We start from the raw sequence: 26970 nt of genomic DNA on the forward strand, positions 1-26970 counted from the left end.
CAATATTAAAACATTACATTCTGAAGGGAAAAGCTATAAATAAAAATAAAATAATCTAAAAAAACAATAATAATATTAATGATTGCATCTAATATTTTAATCTCTATAAGTATATTTTTAGTTCCTAAATAATCTTAGGTATTATTAAATTAATTATAATGTTTATTTAGAATGGAGATTTAGTACACAGTTATGTAATTACGTTTATTTGTTTCTTCTTCTTCTGTAAAGTTAATTCACTTATTGTTTACTCTTGTCAATTTAGCGTCACCTGTTAAGGCAGGAATATTTTTATAATTAAAAAAAACGCTCGAACGATGACCGAGTGGCAGGCACAGAAGGCTGATCACATACTTGCCTAACAGATTGACAAATGATCATGAAAACAGGTACAAAAAGGAACTTTGCCCTCAGCAGGTCTTTCTTTTTTTATAAGGCCGCCCGTTGCCTAGTAACTTATGTAACCTGTTTTTTTATATGTATGTCTAGGTCTAAGGTAAAGTGTAAACAAATAATGGTGCCACTGATAATAATAATTATAGGTAATTAATTGCGCACACAATTGTATTTATAATAAGTTTAAGGAACTAAATATTATTACACTGCGTAGTTTTACCTGTATAATACGCGTAATAAAACTAATTTGAGTGTGCGACCAACCAGGCTCCAGAAGATAAACCACTCCTTATATGGAAATTGTATTCGTTTTTAGAACGTTCTCCCAAGCGAAATTAGAGTATTATCACTAAATAAATTCAAAGCCCTCGTTAAAAGTAAATTAATCAATACAGCTTTTTTTAAATTTGACGAATACTTAAATGATCCTAATCCTTGGGATTGATTTGCTCCAGTTCAAACAATTTGTATTAAAAACTTGGCGATTGAAAAGAGTAGCGGAAAGTTTCTTGCAAGTTCTTCTTGTCCGCTCTACGCCCTCGACTTACAAACTGGTAGTAAATGTAAATTTAAATTTATTTTCATTATTATCAGTGGCACCCATAACCAGGACGTTGCGCCTACTGAATGCCATCTCCGATACTATCAACTTATTTGTATGTTCGCAGAGTGAATTCACAATAGCGATATTTTATTTTATTTTATTTTTATTTTTTTTGTACTCCTACAGCTAACACAAAATACATATAATATCAAACAAATACACCGAGAACATAGCCACAGATGGAATACATGATATGTTATAACTATAAAGATTTACAAAAAAAACAAACAAACAAAGTATTCAATACAATTAACTAACTGATTAAATTTAATTTATTAATTAATTTATATATATATATTAAATGTTTCTCCACATTGTCGTATTGGTATAGGCTGTAAAGATAATGTGTGTTTTTCTGAAAATAAAAAAAAAAATTTGACGATCATAAGTATACTTGTTTACCTATATGAATAAAGATATTTTGAGTTTGAGATTTATTTTTGATTATTAACAAGAACGTCTTAAATAATGCTGCAATTCATACAGGCGTCTGACTATACAAACAGACAGACTTAGTGATATGACTCTATCAAAATCCATTATGTTTTTGCTAGTTATTATAGGTATGTCATTCACAGTTTAATACAGAAATAACATAATACATAAAAATATATCTAATAACTAACCTTAAAATTTAATTATTAAAAAATATTATAAAAATATTATGTTTTACACTTAGCGCGTTTAATATCCGAATTTATCTTGTTTCCACACTTAAAGGTTCTTATTTTCTTTTGTTTTCGTAGAGTATATAAGCAAGAAACAACCCCTTTGTTTCTGACTACAGCAACTTAATTAAGACGAACTCATGAACTAACTAGTAACAGCTTTGGAACTACTCTTTATCCACGCTTAACTTGTTCTAAATAACTTCAAAAAAGTTTAACAATTTGACCTGATTGCGATATTTTTTTATGAGGTAATTTTGGAAGTTGAGAAGCCGTTACAATAAGTAGGTATTAATATTAATTTTTAATAAGATAAGCTTTTAAAGATAAGTTAATGTAAAAATTATATGTAAAATTAATTTGTAGGAAATAAAATACTTTTTTATATAATTTTATAATTACGCTAGAATAATTATTGTATAATCAAACAAGAAGATCGTAAACGCGAAGCCACATTTAGCAAGTCTAATCTTATCAATGGACTGTTTTATTACTCGTTAATTCGCTTATTCGAATCGGGCCTGGGGTGAGGCTTGTATATATATATTGTATACTATATTGTATACTATATTGTATAACAGCATAGTGGCGGTAATAGCTGGAAGGCTTCATTGCATGGGTCATTGCAATACACTTACGCTTTTTGATTATATATATTTTTTTTATAGAACAAGGGGCAAACGGGCAGGAGGCTCACCTGATGTTAAGTGATAGCGCTGCCCATGGACACTCTCAATGCCAGAGGGCTCGCGAGTGCGTTGCCGGCCTCATAACTCATAAGAATTGGTACGCTCTTTTCTTGAAGGACCCTAAGATAAAATATAGTTTAAATCTACTAATATAATATATCCCAACTGGATCCAAGTAGCCCAATCGAGAGAAGACTGGCTGTATTTGGAGGAGGCCTTCACCTATAGAGGAGTTTTTACAGAAGAATAATAGTTTAAAAGTAGGAAAAACTAACACAACTAAATTTAGACTACAAATTTAATTACTAACAAAACTAACACTAGTGTTTAAGTAAACTTAATTAATCCAACTTTTTGTTCTGCTGTAAAAAATAAAGGGTTTTTTTTTATTTTATTTAATATAATATTTGGGACAATATTTTAAAATCCATAAGACTATAAAAATTGCTTAAAAAATTAGAACGGACTTAAATACACAATACAGTTTTGTGTACAGAATTAAATGTTTTTAAATACTAGATTTCTGTATCTGTTTTGTGATTGGATTCTTAATAGGTTTGTAACACACTGTGTTGACTTAATCGCTCCAATACATGTCGGTTTCTGCACAATGTTTTCCTTCGTATTGGCGAGTATTAAATAAAGTCACTAGCTCTTTGATTGTATGAAACTATAAATTAAATTAACTAAATTATATAAGTAGAGCCTAGGCCATACTGGCTTCAGTGTGCGACTCTCGTGCCTGAGGTCGTAGGTTCGATCCCCGGCTGTGCACCAATGGAGTTTCTTTCTATGTTCGTATTTACCATTTGCTCGAACGGTGAAGGAAAACATCGTGAGGAAACCGACATGTCTTAGACCCAAAAAGTCGACGACATGTGTCAGGCACCTAATTGCCTATTAGATTTAAAAATGATCATGAAACAGATTCAGAAATCTGAGGCCAAGACCTAAAGAGGTAGCGCCACTGATGTGTATGTGCATAGACCTTTGTATGAAAATGACAATTCAACTGTGACATTATCCTACCTTAAGATTATAACTTACAACCGTTTTTAAAATAATTAAAAAGCTTTTAAAAATGAAATCGATCGACAGATTGAAAACAATCTAAGATTGTGGATTAATTATTGGCTTCGGGCGTTGGGCGCTGGTATGTACTACATACCAACATTGAAAATTTTTGCTATGCGACCCCAGAGACTGTTCGGTTTCCCGGAACGAAAACGTTTGGGTTATCCTGTGAATGTTTCTCTATAATTAGGAAAATTAAGGGTTGTATGTATTTTTTATGCTGATAAAAATAAAATCACAAAACGATGTCTAAAATGTATGAACCACCCTTAACATTTAGGGGGATGAAAAATTTCGGTTGTCCGATTCGAATACCTAACCTATTTTATTTATTTTTTATCAGAATCAATATATACATTATAGCTATTGTTTTTGTTGTCTATGATAACTGATTCGGTGTGCCCACTGGCAATTTGAAAGGACATGACAATTTTGTACATTTGGGGGGTTGTGGTCTAATTCCCCACGGGTACCCGTGGACAGCCGGATTAGGGAATGCTTCTTTTGTTTGATTATGTTTATTTGTTTGATTTTTTATTTATTTTTGTTTGTATTTTCCTTGTTGCCGATGTTTGGTTGTTAGCTGCTACCGTTCTCTGTTTATCTGTGGCATCTATTTTCATTTTTTCAAATGCATTAACCTAACCTAAATGCAAACAAAATTTTACGAAAATCGCTCGAGCCATTTTGAAGGATGTTAATTACAACCACCGTGGCACGAGAATTTTGTATATTAGATATATATTTTCTACATATTAAAGTCTATTATACAGTTGTTATCATAATGTTAGTCCTCGCCCTCAATGCCCGACCCCTTGTCCGAATTCCTTGACCAGGAGTGACCTAATATTGTATTTGCCAACGCATGTGTGTAGATGTAGGTACCATTCAAAACAACTCGCTAATAGATGGCGTGGCACGCAAATAATAATTCTCAAAAATTAGGACTCATAGAAAAATCTTGGACAATTTAAACATAACTCTTTTTTAACGGATTAAAGTTATGTATTATTGTAAAAACTTTTTAAACGATTTTTTCTTTAAATGTGTAAAACTTATGTTAATAAAAGACAATACTAATCTTGGACAATTGCAGAGGTAAACGCGGAACAACATCACAGCATAAATTAAAATATCGCGCCACTGAACACTAGATCTTTGACCCGGCAAAATGTCTAACACAAAGGTGTACTCATGAATAATGCCACATAGAGTTTTCAAACATTCAAGTTGCAGAATATTGCGGTAGCATGCCTAGATTTACATACTAACTTCGCATGGCGTGTGGCGAGCGATTTATAATGCACATAGTATCGTCACGGGAGGGTTGTAATTTAAACTTTCCTGAAACATTTATCTATAAAGGACTCAGGGCTGTGAAAGTCAGATTTAGTATCGCGTGCGACCACAAGTCTATCGTTGTTTACATTTAAACCAATGGATTTTTTGCGGCTTTGTATTTTGTAGCAGCCCTACCCTAGTCTTTATTAATCTATACCTTCGGGTATATCTACAAGGGCTCATTTGATTTTAAGTGATACCGCTGGATAATGCGGCTAGCGAGTTCGTTGTCTGCCGGGGTTTAATTCAACATGCTCTCTCCCTCTCTCTCTCTCTCATCTCTGATTAGTAATGCCTTTCTTAAGAATTCTTAACAAACTAGATCTGTGATAAGACACTATAGACATATTTGTATGTTCGCATACAATTCGCGATATTGTGTGTTATGTGTTTAATTGTATACTTTATGATATTTTATTAAATAATTCTCGACATTATCGTATTGGCATTAAGGCATTGGCTGTAAGGATGATGATGTTTTTCTATAGTAAATAAATAAATCTCATCGCCAAATATGGAGTACTGTTCATCAATGATGGAAGGGAAGTTGCTTCAAGAGAAGGTATCCGGACCAGTCTATCCACTGTCTGGACCGAAGACCTCTGGTTTTATTTTTAATGGAATCTGTCTATTGCCCTGAAGGGCTTGACAACTCAGCTTGGGCAGAATGAGCTTTTTTCGCGTCTCCGAGACTTGAACCTCGGCTTGTTCCATTGCGGGGTGGTTAACCGCCTATATAGAAGTTGTATACATATATCCTAATCGAGAGATACTCTGATATCGCGAGTTTGGGAATCATCACATCATATTTTTTAATTATAAGAGGTAACCTAATGTAAAGTCGGTAATACAGTCGCCCATGGACTCATTTATTACCAAAAGGGTCGCAAGTGCGTTACCGACCCTCAGAAAAATCGATTGTAAATGTCGCTAAACATCTTTGAAATGGTATAAAAAAATATGATCTCTGTTTGTTGTGTTAGGTAATTTATATTTTTTTGCGTTAACTATATATATTGCTTCACAAATCTGTAGTTTACTATGGTGTAGCCATGCTACTACTAAGCTTATACAGGGTGGCCAAAAAGTCGTGGAGGAAACGATGAGGTCAGATGGTCATTAGCTGCAAAAAATGTTCTACGGGAGGTCCTTCAACTCAACCCCTGCATAATTATAATTTATTTTGCGTTTTTATAAGAAAATAGACTTATTTACTAATTCTTAATGAAATTCGAAAAAATCTACACCTGTATCTTTTTCATAATATCCTCTAGATTTGTACTGATAAGTGCTTGCGTTAGACTTGCTGTATATGGTTATTATTGTGTATATTGAAGATAATATTAAGTATTACGAAAAAAAATCTCAAATCATAATTTAAAACAGTAACAATTTTACTTATAATTTTAAATAATTATACGAGGCTTATATGCAAACGTAGACTGAAGATATTAGAAAAATTATAAACCCTATAATTATTGTTGAACTATATACTTCATGATTACATAATGCTCGTAGCAACGGCATCGGATGGCGTGCAGTCCATTGATACAATCGGTTCAAAGAACACCGCTGCACCAACTACATTATAACTTGGAAAACCGGGAATGTAAAATAGACTTTCTTTATTATTACTGGCGGCCGGCGCCAAACGGGGAACTATAGCCCGTAAAACTGAAAAATTCCTCATGAATAATTCTAGATATTGGTGAAAACTGAAATCCATTCTGTGCTGTTTTAGAGTAAAAAAATCAATCAGTGGCGCTACCTATTTAGGTCCTGGCCTCAGATTTCTGAATCTGTTTCACGATCATTTTTAAATCTTATAGGCAAGTAGGTGATCAGCATCTAGTCCCTGACACTTGTCGACTTTTTGGGTCTAAGACATGTCGGTTTCCTCACGATGTTTTCCTTCACCGTTCGAGCATATGGTAAATACGAACATAGGAAGAAAGTCCATTGGTGCACAGCTGGGGATCGAACCTACGACCTCAGGTATGAGAGTCGCACGCTGAAGCCACTGGGCCAACACTGTCAAGTTTTAGAGTTATTCACCAAAATCAAGCACTCAGTTATATAATCAACTTCACTATCTTTAATAAACTATTTTATAGATTTTTTGAAGTGAAACTTCTTTAGGGTAAATTTTTTACGGGGTGTCACGAAGACGTGCAGCGATTGTCGAAGACGGATTGAGAGAGAGTAAGATAGATCGATAAAAAATACACGCTATTGGTTGATGTATTCCTTCAGTAGTTACATGATGACAGTTAGATTGCAATTCTGTTGCATAATGTCTGACTATCGTCGCCATGCAGTAAACGCAGATTTTTTGATGTGAAACATCTATAGCCGCACGTAAAACCGATTTCTGGCGTGGCGACGCATGCCGTGGCGACGCGTCGCCACGCTATATGATATACAGTCTAAATGCAGTAGTAAATTTCACATTAAAAATATTTAATGAAAATAATGTTTATTCAACAAATAGTCATCGTTATCTGGAAAAAAATCGTAATATTTTATTTTATCATTATGACATATTTAGTATCCTATCACAGTCTGTTCTTTTCTGCATATTACTTTTACAAAATAATGTCGATGTTTCACATCTGCCAGGCGTCCCGTGACAGCTCACATTTTTTTATTTATTTATATTATCAGTAGCACGTATACAGTGTAAATAGTAAATGTAAAATTAGAAGCATTTAAATACATTAAATTTCTTTATTTTGACGTTCATAAGTGTACATTATTCATATATACATATGCATGTGAAGAAAATTGTAAATACTGTATTGATAGTTATGATTTTATCAGAATGATATATTGTATCATTGTTCAGAGACAATTTATAAAAAAATTAAAAAGAACATTTTAATCATATGTATATAATAAGTACCTTTGAAACCAATCACTCCATTAATAATAATCTTTTAATGACACGTTTGCCGGGCGATTGAATATTTTGTGTCAAATTACGTTTTATCATACAGCTATTAATAGCTAATTGATGTATTAACGCGTTGTTATTGGGTTACAAATTAATTGAGCTAATCATTTTTAGATGGCAACACTGTTTGTGTATGACAAACACACATGCTAATTCAAGTGATACTATTGCCATATTTCTTTTGTGACGGATTTAAAGCCAGCTTTAAAGACTGGCATTAAAAAAAATCAGTGGCGCTACAACCTCTTAAAGTCTTGGCCTCAGATTTCTGAATCTGTTTCATGATCATTTTTAAATCTAACAGGCAAGTAGGTGATCAGCCTCCAGTGCCTGACACACGTCGTCGACTTTTTGGGTCTAAGACATGTCGGTTTCCTCACGATGTTTTCCTTCACCGTTCGAGCAAATGTTAAATGCCCACATATAAAGAAAGTCCATTGGTGCACAGCCGGGAATCGAACCTACGACCACAGGTATGAGAGTCGCACGCTGAAGCCTCTAGGCCAACACTGCACTGGATACGAATTTTTAAGCAATAAATACTTTTAATAATTATAAATAGTTTATTTGCCAAGATAGTGGTACAATTAGAAAAAAATAAAAATCCGTGTTTAAATAGATATGCAAATGTCATATTAATTTTTACAATGTAATAATAATAAGTGGAGTTATCTTATATCTTTAAACGAGCAATTCTTGTATATATATATATATATATAATTGGAATCTCGGGATCGGCCCCAACGATTTTGATTAAATTTAGTATATGGGGGGTTTCGGGAGCGATAAATCGATCTAGCTAGGAATAAATGATAGAAAATAACAAAAAGGTGGTGTTTGAGAAGTCCCAATTCAAACTGAAAAATGTATCTTCCTGACATCTATCGCCGAATAATCATACTATTTTTTTTAAATTGCTTTAACGACACAACAACACTAAAGCTATTCCAGCATATATAATCTATATTGTTCATATTTCATCATTTTATTAGTATGTAATTCGTACTTATATATAATTTCCAGAAACACAATTTATAAAAAAATAAAAATACCGAGCAAAGCTCGGCCATCCAGGTACTGTATACATATATGCACTGTATACATGTATACAGGTTGTCAAACGTATGGTCTTAATACTCTCCCTTGAAAGAGACCTTGCATTAAAAATTTAATCACCTTCCCCTTGATATACACGGCAGTGATATATAACTTCTAGGAAGGTGATTGAATTCTTTAATAGCAATGGCGTTACAATTTTTTATTATTATTATTCCTAACATAGCAACTATGACTGAATAATTGTTACTCAGACAGACAGACATAACATTACTCAATACAAAAAATAACAATAATCAAAGATAAAAAAAATAAAAATGAAATATCAAAATCAATAAAAAGAAAATAATAATGAATTTTCTTTTCTCATTCGGCACGTTTCAAATGTGTAATGCGTGTTTGCTGTGGCTGTAATTGACCCTGGCTCAGCATTATGCTGAGGAGCAGACAGTTCCACAGCGCTGGTCATTCTGCCAGAGACCACAGCAGGTAGTTTGCGCCTCAGTCGCAAAAGAAAGAACAAAAAGGACTCCTACTCCAATTTAATATTTTAGTTAATAAATAATTAATTATTTAATATACTAACTGACCTGGCAAACGTCCTTTTGCCATGTTTATCATTTATAATAAAAAATAGGGGTTGATGGTGAAGGGTTGAAAGTTCAGGGTTATATGTATTTACTTATGTTATATCATAAAAAAAATTAAATTGAAAAAAAACATTTAGGGGTGGATTACCCTTGATATTTAGGGGGATGAAAAATAGATTTTGTCCGATTCTCAGACACACCCAATATGCACACAAAATTTCATGAGAATCGGTCAAGCCGTTTCGGAGGAGTTTAACCACAAACACCGTGACACGAGAATTTTATATAATAACTAGCGGATCCGACAGACGTTGTCCTGTCTACACGTCTTTAATTTCAAAATTTCAATTTTTAATAAGCCATTTTGATGAAAATTATTATTCAAATGTTATGACAATATCTAACGATCCAGCACATGGTCACACACGATATAACACAATGATAACAAAACTTTTTTTAAATTTCGGGACAGACTAAAATTAAAATTCGAATATTATTTAAAATTTGACACTGCGATGGTAGCGCCGTCTGTCGGATCCAATGTAAAACATTCCAAATTCAACAACAACTAATAAATTGAAAATTAATTAAAAAAACATTGTCCAGCGGACAAAATTGTGAATCTAAACCATTCCCAGATTGAACACACACAAAAAATTTCGTCTAAATCGGTCCAGTCGTTTAGGAGGAGTTCAGTCACATACACACGCACACAAGAAATATATATATTAAGATATACTAGAAAAACCTATCAGGAGAACAAAACATTTAGGATTTTACAAACCACATAGAAACTTTTGGCTCGCATTATATAAATGTGAAATATTATATATTTTTGGCATAAAACAGCTGGTTTTTCAATGATTTTGCAACGTTGGTGGGGGCGGTGAACATATCGAACGGGCACGCGGCGCTTGGAGAAGGGCGGGCGGGCGGGCGGACGACTCTGTCGGCAGTCCAGTCCACATAATATCTTCGGGCGATACAAACGCGTCTTATATCCCGCATGCGAATACAATTGCGTGTATTAATTCCGATATAAATGAGTTTTAATTATATATTATGCTAGTGTGATTGTGCTAATATGTTTCCACCTGTTGTGTAGAGGTGTGTTCTATGATGAAGCACGGTATGTAGTTGTTTTAATAATTATATTAAATCTATTTATTAAAGGTTGTGTGTTTGAGGCCCCGGTGTATTTAAGATTTACACACACAAATAACGATTCACTGTACAGAAACGTAAGTAAACAAAAGAAAACGAGGAGGTCAAATTAAAAGATGGGAGGACGATCTACCAAATGATGGAGAAGGTCTGCCAAGGATAGAGAAACATGGAAACAATTGGGGCAGGCCTATGTCGACAGACAACCTGACCAGAGCGATTGAGAATAAATTATTATTTTCGCTATATAATTAGATTTAAGAATATAAGGGTTTGATAAGAATAGCATTTAAATTACAAGATCAGCGAATAAAGGCTGGTCTGTGAAATACGTAGGTTAGTTAAAAGCTATTATTATCTGTACCACAAATTAACTAACAAAAATGAAAATATATTACTTCACATAATTAATTCCACCTGACTTAACATATTTATTATTCGAGCCACGTTCTTTATGCAAAAATATATTTGCAATAAGGAAAATGTATCTCTACATTTTGTTGTGTACCAATTATTAAAATATTTCTCATCTGTGAAGCAATTTAAGAACCTTTATCTACTAATTTATTCTATTTTGTGTCTATATTTTTGTGGTAGTATATAATTTGTATCAGTTAAATTAATAAATACATTTTTATTTAAATTAATTAATTTTAAATATATTATTAATAGAAGTCCCTTTAGGAAAGGTTCCAAAAATACTGCCAGCGTTCCCCCTTTGAATAGCTAGACTAAATCTTTGTCCGAGATAGCTGCCAGCTCATCGGTCTCCTGTGATGTCAAATAATTCTGCTATTGTCTTAAAAGGCCTTATAGCGCTAAGACCCCACGGACCAAGGGCCTCGACACCGAATGGGACAAAATCATATTCAGAGCCTAGACCCCTGTATTTGCAGACTTTAGCTTTTCCGGGCGCTTTTTTCTCTCTATTACAATTCTTTACTGAAGAAATAATTTGCGTTATATTCCAATTGAAGTATTTAGTAAGGTGGTGCAAATCTGCTTCTCGAAGGGTTAGGAGACTACTTCCACTAGCTACGGCCCTTATAAATCAAATCAAATCATTTATTCCAATTAAAATGAAACTTTTGAATGTTAAATAAAATATAAAGATGATTCTAGATGATTCCAAAGGGTAGTTTCATGTGGAGAAAGAGCAAGAAACTCCACACTTACTCTTCTAAAATAGAATTTACAATATTTGTATACATTAGTTCAATAATTGTTTGTGAAGACAATGTACTCCCAGAATAAAACTAATATATGTCTATTGTATTGTTAGTCGTAGTTCCGCACATATTTACAAATATCGAAATAAAGAATATTATACACTAAAGAGTAATAAAAAAAACAATAAAACAGTGTGTGAGTTATAATAGTAACAGTATGTAGTATTATAAAACAAAAAACATGTAAAATAGATAAAAAACCAATTGATTTTTTGCAAGCGGGCAGGAGGCTCACCTGATGCTAAGTGATACCGCCGCACATGGACACTCAATGCCAGAGGGCTCGCGAGTTCGTTGCCGGCCTTTTAAGAATTGGTACGCTCTTGTCTTGAAGGACCCTAAGTCGAATTGGTTCGAAAATACTTCGGTGGACAAAAACGCAAAATCTAATTTGTAATATGCTTTTTTACAGTGTGTTCTTTTAATAAAAAAAAATGTTTTAGTTTATTTAGTTTTATGTTACAAGGCATTTTGTTGTAACATTTACTACTATCGCTTCATTCTCTTTCATGAATCACCATGACTGAGGTTCAGTTATGTGTAATTTCAACTTCTCTCTCCTTTAGTTACTGCAGGGTTTTATGTTTGATAAAGCCGTGTGTTTCACCACCGGTTCCCTTGTATATCCTACTTCTAATGCCCCGTTCTACCAGACCACCTAAGCATTCCCTCGCATCCTTGTCATATCGAGAATTAAATAATGAGAATATTTAATATATTACTAAAGCAACTTATGAGCGATATAGCAGTTATGCTTTGAACTTCTAATTACTTATTTTATATTAACAAAGATTAGCGAGGAACATCACTAAATTATTATCATACTGTATTGATTAGGACGGGTTTTAAAAACATTTAGGTTTTACTATAGACATAACCGAAATAGACGTGTCTTCTAGTCGGTCGTGGGTTGCACACTGCTGTGCACCAATGAAATTTTCTAGAAGCCTGTCTTAGATAAATTCAAATCAAAAATCATTTATTCATTTAGGTAACATAACGTACAAAATGAACGTCAAAAAAGAAATATATATTAAATGCTTTTAATTTTACATTTACTGCCAGTTCTCAAATCAAGCGCGTAGAATGGAAGAGAAGAACTGGCAATAAACTCTCCGCCACACATTAATCGCCACCGCTTGCTTCGAAAAATCATAAATCAAGATCTAAAGAATTTTAACGCCATTCTTAATTATGTAATATATTTTATGTGTACCATAGATAGTATAGTATAGTAGAACTCGAAGCTTACCAGCGATTTCACTAATGCATGATTCTCAGGAACAAGCACTCTAGAGGTTTAAATACGATTTTCTAAATTCCCATAAGATCCAAGATTTTACCCTAATTTAAGATTGACCTTTGGACCCAGAAAAACACGTAAAGATTTTATTTATGATAAATTGATTTTATTACTTATTGTACTAATAGTGATGTGGATGGAAAAGATATACGCAATACGTTTGACATATGGAAGTAGTACTTAGAGATGTATTGATTATGAACTCTGAATAAACACTGCGAAAATGTTTTACGTGAACGAAAAATACATCTTTTTAGGTAGGATTTCTGTCGTGATCATTTCATTTTTCTAGCTGTGCCTGACACCCGCCATTAGTGTGTGGGTGTTATGAGTAGGTAAGAAAGTCTATTGACGCACGGCCAACCTCAGGGATGAGAATCATACACTGTAGCCATTACATAAGCCATCTATTTTACGTATAATTCCCCGACACTTGAAGATGCTTCATTTGTTTCTTGTGTATAATTTAATGACGCTTCAAGAGTCTTCATTTGTTTCTTGTGTATAATTTCCCGACGCTGCAAGATACTTTATTTACTTATTACAGGAATACTTACATTACCGCTACAGACTATGCTAATACGTATGTCAAGAAAAATTTAATAAAAATATAATAAAATACAAATATAATCTTAAACAAATACCATAGTACATATAAATATACCTAATAACCAACCTTTAAATTTTATTATTAAAAGTAGTCCCTTTAGGCCAGGTTCCGAAGATACTGGCGTTTCCCCTTTGAATAGCCAGACAAATTCTTTGTGCGAGGTAGCTGCCAGCTCTTCGTTCTCCTGTGATGTCGACTAACCTTTTTCATAATTCCCTAAAAAGCCTTAATGCGCTAGGACCCCACGGACCAAGGGTCTCGACACCGAATCCTATTATGTATTATCTTAAATACATAATATACACAATATCGCTACTGAGAAGACAGCATTCAGAAGACGTCCTGGATAACGGGGATCTGTGCAACAGACTTGTTCTTGGCTTTGCAAAAAACCTAGGTCTTCGCTTTCGCACATATCCCATAGGTACTAAAAAGCCAGTTCTTGCAGTACACCTGGGTTGCACACTACCCCCCTCAAGATTTCTGGTTCCAATTTATATTCGTCTGGTTTCCAATTTATATTGGAACTTAATTTGTTCCTGGTGTATAATTTCCCTGCACTTCAAGAGTCTTCATTTATTCCTTGTGTATAATTTAGGCCTGACATAGTCAATGAAATAGACGCAGTAATGTCAGTTACAAATTCAACTTTATGCCTTGAAAAGTTTGCTGAAATTAATTTCTGATTTACACCACTTTAAATCGTGCGTTGGCAAACCTAGCGATTTCATTTTTCGTTTATAATTTTCGTGTTAGTCACGCGAGTTCTAGATTCTTCTATTTGTGTTTAACAGACGTTGAGTGTTTGCTGAAATGTTTATCAAAATATAGAATAAACGGTAATTAAAAAACATGAAGATTCTAGCGTTGATAAGTTTTGATTGTTATAATATTTTAGTAAAGCAACTTACAGTTTTGTAAGTAAAAACTTACTCCTTTATTTGAACTCCTCTTTTGTCGCATACTGTTAAATTGCATTTACGTTCTGATAAACAGAAACAGATAGGTATATAGTTGGTTGTTTCCGACCCATATAGATAAATATTCACAAGACTGTAACGCAATTATGAAACGTGATTATAAAATCGTACTTCATACATTTTGCTATAAGATCGGTGATACAACTAGAACTCTGTATTAAAATTGCATTAAAAGACAGTACATTCCAAGAAGTCCATACATATTCATGCACTTGAGCAAATGATTGTATGAATCGTGGCATTGGCTGCGAGCCAAACGGCATCTCTGCGTGTACGAAAATCACAACATTATTCTAATTAAAACTCGAATATCATGAAAAATCTGAATTTAAAAATTACGTAAATTCATAAAAAATATATATTTTAATGTCATCCTATGTACAAGTGATACCGCCCATGGACACTGAAAATCAAAGGGTAAGTAGCCGGCATTTTAAGAATTTGTACACTCTTTTCTTGAAGGACCCTTCATTAAATTGGTTCAGAAATATGTCTGTGAGCAGCTGGTTCTACTTAAAACGGTTTCTCATTGTGTTACAGGATACTTTTTTTAATCGGTAAGAGTGTAGCTATAATGGATATTAGTATTGTCAGTTAATAAAAATTAACCATTTTAAGGGGAATAATTTGAAGTAATCCAAAGCTTACTTGATTATTATTATAATATTCTATAACTCCTATTCATGCACCAATGGACTTTATTTCTATCTGCGCCGTTTACATTTGGTGTTTTTTTTGTTATGTGTATGTTTTAAATGTAATAAAGTTTAAATAAATAAATATTTTATATTTATTTTGTTGTCTTAATAAAACAATGTATATAGAAAATACAGTTATAGGCTTATATAATTGTGACACAAACTTAGGACTGATGGCTTTGTTACTATTCCTATATCTTTTAAGATACCTAGCAAACAGAACCGATCGATAATTAAAACTTTGCCATTGTATTTAATAATAATGCAAGGACTAAAAATAAAATATTTAAAGAACATTATTTTTCATTACAAAAAAAATATTTTATTTAAATGAGAAAGTCAATATTAATATGTATATATACTAGCGAGATACACGTCGCCATTAGCCGTCACAATTTTAGTCAACTGCGTTCATTATAACATGCATCTTTACTGCATTTTTGATATGTTACTAATATACTGAAACTTTTTATTAGACGTTGGTAGCGATGGCGCCGGTAATAGCCAGCTACCGGCCAAGGAAAATATATGTATGCACTGTACTGCGTTATATCTGCAAATAAATCATTTTCACTACGATATTCTCACCCCAAGCCCATGATATAAATGGCAGCGCATTAGCATATTATGTTTTTATGTATATTCTTTACAATAACAGTATCAAAATGTATGTGCTACTGTTATTGTAAAGAAAATGATCTTTTTGAATTGTGTTCTACGAAATATTTAATATCTGATAAACATAACTTAACACGACGAGCTGACATCGGATTTCGTTATTTTAACGGATTTACTGTTTACCGACAATAATATACATATTTAAGATTTTTAACCTTATATATGTTAAGAATAAAAATTACAAATTCTTAAAAGGCCGGCAACGCACTCGCGAGCCCTCTGGCATCGAGAGTGTCCATGGACGGTATCACTTAACATCAGGTGAGCCTCCTGCCCGTTTGCCCACTGTTCTATAAAAAAATAATGTTGAGAATATTATTAAAATGGAATTAACTTTTAAACTGTGTATGAAGATATTACATGCAAGTTAATTGGTATCTATTTTTAACTATTGATTACTGCAGTGGAATAAGCGAAATGAATTATTTTCTAAGTTCCATGCGCTATTTGTTACAATCATATTCTGTTCAATTTGGATCATTTATTGACGTGTTTTTTTTTTATACAACATGGGGCGGGCAGGCGGCTCACCTGATGTTAAGTGATACCGCCGCCCATGGACACTCTCGATGCTAGAGGGCTCGCGAGTGCGTCGCCGGCTTTTTAAGAATTTCTACGCTCTTTTCTTTTTTTTATCTAGTTTTAATATAAAAAGGATAATGCAAATTCAAAAATCATTTATTCATTTAACACAATGTACTCTTATGAACGTCAAAAATGAAATACATATTAAATGTTAAATATTTCAAATTTAATATTTACTGCCAGTTCTAAAATCAAGGGCGTAGAACGGACGAGAAGAACTGGCAATAAACTTATGGGTATTCTATATTTTTATAAAAATATAGAATATAATTTATAAATATAATTATAATAAGTTTTTCTCGGCGCTGGGAAAATGCCGTCACCATTTATGGGATCCTATCACGTCGGGGTCACCATTTATGGGATGTTCTATATTTTTATAAATCACAACCCATTTTTATCTTTGTTAAATTGATATATTTCTTCACAAACAACGGTAATTAATTTATATTCTTATAGAAAGGCTCATAGGAAAAAATACATGCTCACTCTGCTTAAGTCTGTTCTGAGTGACGTCTGTTTTCTTCTTCTTTTGTAAATGTCCTGTATTTATATTGCCACATACATCAAAATCGTATAGAAAATACTACACCATATAGTATGTACATTTTAGTGCGTATCTATGATACGCTACAAACTCTTCGGCACTCTTTTCAAGGAGCTGCAACCATGTTCTACATGACATCTTAAGTAATTATTACTTGATTAATAAAAACAAATATTTGTCCTTTATCAGCTGGAGGCATGGTGTAATACATTCTCGTGGGAACAACAATAACACGCATATACATAGTAGAAACAACTAATATCACCGCATAAACGAATTCAAGTACGACCAGTCACCACAAGTTGCACCCGTTTACGAGTATGACGCATGGTCAGCCATCAGCCCCCTCGCCACATTTTAGGGTGAGAGACAACCCGACGCATGGACGCCAAAGCAACAATACAATTTAAAGTTTTTAATATTTACAATATTTTTAACCATTCATAATTAAAACAATTTTCATGCATAGTTTTAGTTGTAAGTCCGCTCTCAGAACAAAATCTATGTAAGTAGTATGATTTTCTAATAACGTTTTGTTAAAATTATTTATGTTCATCACAGCGTATATAAATACACTTTAGCAGAATGAAATTAAATTGGTAGTTCAAATAAAGGAGTATGATTTTTATAATTAAGTAAAATCTTATCAAAAATGTATCAAAACTAGAAGCTTCATGTTAACAGTAAAAATAACACTCAATATAAATTTAATAACTAAAAAATTGAACTAAATTTTAATAGTTAGGTCCCGTGGCCGTGTCTATTTAATATATAACTAAAAATGTGACGCGCATACATCGCAACATATATACAATTACATATATATGTAATTTTGACAATTACATGGAAAAATTTCTCATTATTTAAATTACGTCTTATTTTTTGTTTGTGGTTTTATCCGTTCTAATTTACCCGTTGATTGGTGGATAGGAAATATAAAATACAAAAAAATAAGACATGCCATAAACAACTGTCAACTGTCAAAAATATTCTTTGTCATCAAACTGCTGTTCGTAACGAATATTTTGTATAAAGAATCAATCAATGTACTATAGAAAGAAACTCTAAAAATAATTCTATTAACATGTGTCGAAGTAGGTTAGGGGAGACATCTTACATAAATACTATAAGTTTGTATACCTTTTATTTACAGCTATTTACCGTGACTATCGTAATTTAGCTTAATTAAGCTAATAAACAGTTATGTTATGTAGTGATAGTCAACTGTTTTCTAAACTTATTATCGATGACTTTGTCTTTGACTTAAAAAGTACGTCTTAAGAATATTCGCTAAAGAAGTTTTATTGAATATACTACATATATATATATATATATATATATACTAGCGGATCCGACAGACGTTGTCCTGTCTATACGTCTTTAATTTGAAAATTTCAAACTTTTTTTAATAAGCTAAAACATTCTGGACCATTTTGATGAAAATTATTATTCAAATGTTATGACAATATCTAACGATCCAGCACATGGTCTACAATAACACAATGATAACAAAACTTTTTTTTAATTTGATCGCAGCGCTAACTGTCGGGACAGACTAAAATTAAAATTCGAATATTATTTAAAATTTGACAGTGCGATGGTAGCGCCGTCTGTCGGATCCAATGTAAAACATTCCAAAATCAACAACTACTAATTAATTAAAAAAAACATTGTCCAGCGGACAAAATTGTGAATCTAAACCATTCTCGAATCTCCACGAACACACACAAAAAATTTCATCAAAATTGGTCCAGTCGTTTAGGAGGAGTTCAGTCACATACACACGCACACAAGAAATATATATATTAAGATATATATATATATATATAGCTCTAGCTCTCTATTTCACAGCTGTATTCCAGTCCCACAGGCGTCCAACCACGTTAGGCCTAACATTATTATTTTTTATTTTGGTGCCGCTCCATCGCCAATGTTGGTCTTATGAAGCGTGTCTGAATCTGTGCTAGATGCAGAAATTCTACTGCAGTCGCAACACCCGTCCACTCTCTAACGTTACGAAGCCATGACTATTTCCTTCAATGAATGATAAAACACTAAGAGCTAACAATAAAAAAATGTTCGATAATTTTAGTCCTAAAATATTGAAGAAAAAGTTTAACAGCAATCACAGACTACATCCTAATTTATAGAAAAAAAAAATTGTGTGTGTCAGCTCCGTCACTTTACTCCTTAAGTACGATTGTCTAAACATACGCAAAAAAAGTTTATCCAACTGAAAATAAGATTAATGAAAGGGTAAATTAACAAATTAATGAAAATAATATACATATATATTTATTCATTTTATATACATTTATTATAACTAATCGGCGAAATATTTTACATTAAACTTTTCACAATAGTCAATTTCAGATGTGCATAAATATTTCATTAGGAATGTTGATAAATTATGTAATTATTATTATCTGACAATTATCATTTATTTTTAAAAATAATCCAACCAAATTAGAAAGTTCGCACGCACCAAAAAAGTAACGAGGTCATTCATCAGTAGATTTTACCTGTCATATTTTTCTCATATCGGGCGCCTTATATATGAAAATCGATTCCTAAGGAGTTAACTCCAAAAAAGAAAGTCGACAATTGTAAGTGACGTATCTGTCATAAACCAATGAGGCAATTTAAACTAATGTTATTCAAAAAGTTGTTTAACAAAAGAGTATTTATGATAAACGAACGTGTCAAAATACAATTACTAAAAATGTAAATTCGGCTCCGGTGTGAAAACAGTTCATTCACAATGTATACAATTCGAGTGTTTGTGAATAATTTATCGTAATCCAATTGTAATCAATGACGTGCCGGGCCCGAGGCTGGTAATGACGATTCCAAAGTGTATTTAGAGTTTATTTATTTTAGTACACCATTGATTATGTAATAAATATTATGGATAAAGCTCACAGTCCAAACCTAGTGCTTAAACGCGACCGTCAAAAATGACAATTGACATAGGGAGTCACATCTTATAGTTTCGACTAATAACTTAATTAAAACTTATCTAAATATTATGTTTTTAACTAGCTTATCCCTTTGGTTCCTTTTAATGTGTTTTTTTATTTTCTCTCGCGCGTAGTTTTACCTTTTACTTGAAACTATTGCCATAAAAACTAATCTTATTTACTAAAGAGGATATTTAACATAAGAAAGGGTACAATAACACTACTTAAAGTGTCTATTAAAATACACAATTTTCTTATACCTTTTCCACTTACCACAGTTTATTACTTAAGACTAACCTACACTGACTCGTGCCACGTCCTACATTGAGGTATATAAAGAATCTTATATCTTTAAACGAGCAATTCTTGTATATATATATATAATTGGAATCTCGGGATCGGCTCCAACGATTTTCATGAAATTTAGTATACGGGGGTTTCGGGGGCGATAAATCGATCTAGCCAGGAATAAATATTAGAAAATAACAAAAAGGTGGTGTTTGAGTAGTCCCAATTTAAACTGAAAAATGAATCTTCCTGACATCTGGCGGCGAATAATAATACTATTTTTTTTTAAATTGCTTTAACGACACAACGACACTAAAGCTATTCCAGCATATATAGAATATATTGTTCATATTTCATCATTTTATTAGTATGTAATTCGTACTTAAGTATAACTTCCAAAAAACACAATTTATAAAAAAATAAAAAACCGAGCAAAGCTCGGCCATCCAGGTACTGTATATAAAAAGAGAATGTTAATAACGTCAGGATTTGATTCTGATCGATCAACGATTAGTGACGTTGCGTGTCTATGATTGTCTACTTGAAGTATTCTTGACCAATCACAATTTAGCGAAACGCTCGTTGTTTTTGCATTTTATCGGAATTAATTTGTGCATAAAAGATTTAGTTGCTAGTCACTTGCTTTATGAAATTTTTGAAAAGAGTATTTTTACGCCGGCAAAAGAAATCTATGTTAGTGAAAATACGACCTAACATTAGAAAAAATTAACATGTAGGGTGTCGTTTTTTTGTGGCGATGTGCGCGCGTAAATCATAAAATTTAAGCTCATTATTACATATTCCCTTTTAGTTCTCTTCATCTTCAAAAAATTAACAAAAGTAACTAAAAAGTTAATCTCAGGGATTCACAATACCTGTAACAAGAATACTTTCTGTTTGATCATAAACAATAAATGCTTCTAATTTTACTTACTGCCAGTTCTCGAGGGCGTAGAACTGAAGAGAAGAACTGGTAATAAACTCTCTGCCACTCTTTTTAATTGCCAAGTTTTTTCTTTTACACAACGTTTGTCAGGGGCAGCCATTACATTCAGGCCAACGTGATTTATGAATGGCGCCATTTTTTTTTTGGAGTTTATGGCCCGGTATCTAGACCTTTAGGCCAACCATATTTTAGTAATTAAAGATAGACTCTTAAGTAAAAATTCGTTGTACCGTAATAAAAAATTATTTAAATTAAAATTATCTTATAACCTTTGCTTAAGTCATTTACATTTGAATAATCCGTATTTGTCAGCATAGAGAAGACTGAAATCATTTTTTAGCTAGATTAATAACTAGGTAAACTATTGTTTTATTTTTTATACTAATTTATTAATTAATTTTCGTTCTAGGCCTCACACGTTTGTTTTTTTTCTAATAGACAAGTAGTACACACGCCGTCCAGGTGTATAACTGTTCTTGCGAAATTAGAGATAGACAGAAATTTTAGCTAAAGTAGCTTAAGTAGTAATACATTAAAATTAAATGATAAGTATTTGGATATTGTTTAGTGATTAGCTGTAGGAATACGTAAATAAATAAAATAAAATGAATTAAGATCAAATAAAATAATATGTATCCTTTAAAATTGACATCTTGATACGCCACTAATAATGCTATTAGACTTAGAGAAACAGCGTAAGTACCAATTCTTAAAAGGTCGGCGACGCACTTGCCTTTGGGTGTTACGGCGGACTTACATCAGATAAACCTGTTTACCCCCTGTTGTATGTACACGCGTTAGAAGTTATACTTCTTTGGCGTAACAAGATCTTTTCAAAAATAAATTCTACGTTTGTAGACACTAATAATATAAAAAAGATATTTAATATATTTAAAGTTTTACTCTAACGCATTATCTACTTAAATAAAGTTTATTTCAAAATGTCGACTGGAACTTCAGGGTGTCGGTTTTTTGTGACGACGCATCGTAAAAAATGTCATGTCAAAGTCATTATTTTTTCCATTTTTCCCAATTTATAACTTCAAAAAAAGTATCTTTAAATTTAAAATTATTCATATTAAAAAAAGGAAAGAATAAATTAAAAATCAAGTGTCGAGTGCATAAAGCGAGTGTTCTCACTCGAACTGCAGTCCACAAAGCTTTTTAAACCGTCAAAGCTCCGCATTCAGCGGAAGTAGACATTTCATTTTTATGCGGAAGCTCATTACATTTAATTACTTTGACTTTTTTAAGACTCGTTATTTTCTGAATACTATTCTGCTGCTGTCAAACATCACACATTTTTTTACCGCCTATTATTTTTTATACCGCCTATTGACACTCTTAACGCCAGAGTGCTCGCGAGTGCGTTGCCGGCTTTTTAAGAATTAGTACGCTCTTTTCTTGAAGGACCCTAAGTCGAATTGGTTCATAATACTTCAGAACATAACACTCAGATACGTCTAAATATATATTAGATATTTGTGACTAAGATGAAAACTCAAGGCAGCAGACGAGACACATAGACAGAACATTTATTACTAACGAAACACACAAAATAATTTAAAAAAAATGTTTGAAAGAATTTACACCCATAAACATTACACAATGTTCTTACATTTATGTGTGTAATGTGTGCGTTTAGTTTGAACTTGGTTTAGCATTATGCTGTGGAGCAAACGTGTTCCATTATCACTACATATATAAAACAAAGTCCCTTTCTCTGTCCCTATGTCCCTTTGTATGCTTAAATCTTTGAAACTACGCAACGTATTTTGATGCCGTTTTTTTTAATAGATAGAGTGATTCAAGAGGAAGGTTTATATGTATAATAACATACATTAAATAGTGGAGAAGTACTGTTATTTTTGAGGTTTCTAATGTGATGTTGTAAATAATTACATTTTTTCCGCTTACATTGCAAACGCAGGCTGAACCCTACGAGTTTTATCAAAATAATGTACTTAGTATTGTACACATTGAAAAGGCCTTCCGAAAAGTCCGTGATGGTATATGTCTATCTCTTATGGATAACTTACATTTTTACATACAACGTTCACAGATTTTCTTTAGTGTATTTAGTATCAGCATTGCACTCGTGCGAAGCCGGGGCGGGTCGCTACTAATAATAGTAGAAAAATATATAATAGAAAATAAATTAAACACACAACTTCCTCAACTATCCCACAATATCGCAGCACACAAATTCACGAACTCTTCCTCCAACACAATATAATTATAGAGCTAAAGAAAATAACAATAATAGGGAATAAATTTTATACAGCATGGTTTCTAAAACGGGTCGCCAAAAAGTGATTTTTCATCACAGTTCTATAGTCCCATACAATCTGTTAACCTCATGGGCAGGCAATTTGTAGGGCTCTGGGCTATTACGGGGAAATCTTTATATAGAAACATTTATACTTTTCTTACTATATTTAATTTTCCACGATGATTTAAATAGAGTAATAATAATACATTATAATGCCCGTTTATTTTCCTATGAAAATAGAGCTTAATATTTCAAATTAAAGTTAATAAAAATACCTAACTCATACATACACATTTAACTTAGTCAAACCTAAGTCGGGTGTGTTGTGTGATGGTGTGAAAAGGGTATGTAAGTGAAAGTGTGTGTGAGGTGTGCTCATGATGCAGGTCATTTAGCTTAAAGCATAAGCCCTTTAAGGATATTCCGTGATACCTTAAACAAGTCGAGTCTTAAATGGTGGTGTATGACCTGCGCGATATAAAACCGAGTTTTTGCTTAGTTGGTGTTTATGTGAGGATTGTGAAACAAAGCATGATTATAGCTCTGGTAGGCAATTTTTCTAAATGTTGGCAGCAACTAATTTTATTTCGTTGTAAGTATCAATTTTAAAATGTCCACTCACGTTATATATACTAATACTTACGTATCTAAACATTTTCAGTGTTACCCACGTATTAGGTCGGATCGGTGTATGTGGATAGCCCTTTGTATGAAAATGAAAGTTCAACTGTGGCAATATCCTCAAGATTTTTACTTATACCAATTTTTAAAATAATTAATATTTTAATATTATTTGTCTAATAGGGTTTTGTTATTGGGATGCAGATAGGAGATCGATCGACTGTAACGGTCTGATCTCAGATTGTTTTCAATCTCAGATTGTCCATTACTTATTCTACAACGCGAGTGAAACCGCGGGGCATTGCTAGTACTTTATAAAGACTAGTCTTAGTTAGACTGTTAGCGATAAACTGCACTAAGTTTTCGCCAGTATCAAAAATGATGAAGAAAGTTCAGATGTATCATTTCAAGCTAAACTGTAAGTTGTAAGCTTGTTTCATTCGATAAAAGTTGTGAAACATCAAATGAACTAAACTGGCCATATCATTGTATGACTCATGGCCAGACAATGATTAATCAGGAATAAAAACAGACTTTTGTGTGTTAAATCAAATATGTCTGGAATTTGAATCTTACCAGAAGAGCGAAGCGAAGTGAATTGAAAGCTCTCGTTAATCAATAAAGCTTTTTATAAATTTGACGAATATTTAAATGATCCTTCGGATTGATTTGCTCCAGTTCAAACAATTTTTATGACTCAAAGGGATTAAAGGAGTAGCGAAGAGTTTCTTGCCAGTTTTTCTTGCCCTTGTAGTAAATGTAAAAAATATCTTGTTACACCAAACAAGTTTAACTTTTAACGCGTGTAGATAGCATTTACAGGGGCTTAGTACATTTTTTGGGCATTATTTCAAAAACATTTTCTAAAGTTGAGAATATGCCAAAGAGAAATGGAAAGAAGCATGGCGGATGTATCACTGAGACATCGAAAAAGAGTAGAAGATACAGGATCAGCGACCAAAAAAGACATTATAAAGAAGATAAGGCAGTTGAAATGGCACTGAACCGGGCATATGACGAGAGATAGCAGGTTGAAATGGACAAAAATAGAATGGCAACCACGCGATGGAAAAAGGAAAAGAGGAAGACAGAGCAAAAGATGGACAGACGATATAAAGAGAATAGGAGGCACGACTTGGACAAAAGAGCTAATATTAGAAAAGAAGAGAAGCAGCTGGAAGAGACATATGTGTCAGGACAAGCTGATTACCCAAAAGGGGTCAATTTCTGTATTTAGATTAAGTTTTATTTCTGTATTAGAATTAAGATTTTATGTAACTTAAATAAGTGTTTGTATATTACACTGGGTGTCAGCAATAAAGGCGGATAAATAAAGAATAAAAAGTACATTTCATATTTATTATAATAATAGATAAATACCAGAGTTGGTCGGTTCGTAAAGTTAGTGCAAATGTCACTAGTATTCAATTGTTCCCAACGCTCGCAGTCTGCAAAAACGTCTGGGTTCAGACATTTTAAAGTACAGTTTACACCCCATGTAATGTCTCTCGAAAATCGTCATCTCTCTAAATCTCACCCGGCTTTGGTTGGTTAAGCTAGTTTTTCATACAGTGATACACTCTACATATACAAATATTTAAGGTGGAAAGAGTGAGAGTTAACGAACAATTTGCATAGTCCCTTGGTGTTCTTATACAGTACATTGAATTTTGAATCTATGGTTTTAAAGTATGAGGAAATAGTTCCTTATTTGTAGATTTTTTTAGCCACAAAAACCAGTGTTATGATAACAAAAAAGTTTTCTTTCTCCACAGACTAGTCTTTCAAATATTAATATCGAATAGTTTGTAAATCTTTTGTAGTGCATCGCAACTCATAAATCTGTGAGATAAGCATTTTATTTTTCAGTTTGTTTTTTACTCATTATTTTCTTTTAGTTTTTTCCTTTGAAAGAGATCTCTAGTTCGTTATAAGGCCGCCCCTTGTATCCCTAATAACTTTTAGTATGTTTTTGCATAAATGAAGGGAATATTTATATATAAAAAAATCTATGTTAGTAATTGTCATGTAATTTAGAAAATATGGTTTGTAACATCTAGTCTAGACATATTATATATTATGAAATTTAATAAATAAATCAGGAGCTGGGTTGAATTGAAATAACTCACTATTTTAAAGGAAAATGTTTTTCAACAAGAGATTCGTACGTCGCTGGAGTTTAATATAATGTCGCCCCAGAGCTACTGGAGTTTTTATCACGTCTATGAGATCGCAATTTATGAAATAGCATTTCTTTTATTTATTACATAAGACACATTTTAAATCCAAATATAAGTACTGAAAATGTTTCGCGCGCTTTTATAGATTTGTTTTTAATTTGGCGCACATTATTTCTTGCCAGTAACGCTTTCATAAAATATATATGGTGTCTTTGGTCCACATTCCAAATTCAAATCACTTTAATGTAATAACAAACAGATTACAGAGTGTTACATATTATGAGTTATTTTTTTATTTGCTAAGGTACTTCATGCTATAGAAAGTGGCTCAACAATATTTTTAGGACTGGGCCTCAAATTTCTGTATCATATGTCAATCACACACGCCGTCAACGGGTCTAAAGGAAACAAAGTTCTCTTACGATGTTTTCCGTCACCGTTCGGGTGAATCATAATTGCGTACATAGACAGAAAGTCCATTGGACGGGGATCGAACCTACGATTTAAGGGATGGGACTATGGGAGTCACTCGCTGAAG

At 32.7% G+C, this 26970-nt stretch overlaps 2 protein-coding genes across 2 annotated transcripts in view; one reads left to right on the forward strand and one right to left on the reverse strand.

Moving 5' to 3' along the window:
• Positions 1–26970, reverse strand: part of LOC111001086 (pseudouridine-metabolizing bifunctional protein C1861.05) — a 151503-nt gene that overhangs the window by 24184 nt on the left and 100349 nt on the right. The gene's annotated exons all lie outside the window — the stretch shown is intronic.
• LOC111001087 (CD63 antigen-like) overlaps positions 10347–26970 on the forward strand; it is an 80634-nt gene continuing 64010 nt past the window's right edge. The window contains exon 1 of the mRNA XM_045633333.1: positions 10347–10500. The gene's annotated coding sequence lies outside the window, so the exon portion shown is untranslated. The remainder of the gene's footprint in view (positions 10501–26970) is intronic.

This window comes from Pieris rapae, chromosome 23 (genome assembly GCF_905147795.1).
Source record: "Pieris rapae chromosome 23, ilPieRapa1.1, whole genome shotgun sequence".
In the NCBI taxonomy this organism is placed as follows: Eukaryota; Metazoa; Arthropoda; class Insecta; order Lepidoptera; family Pieridae; genus Pieris; species Pieris rapae.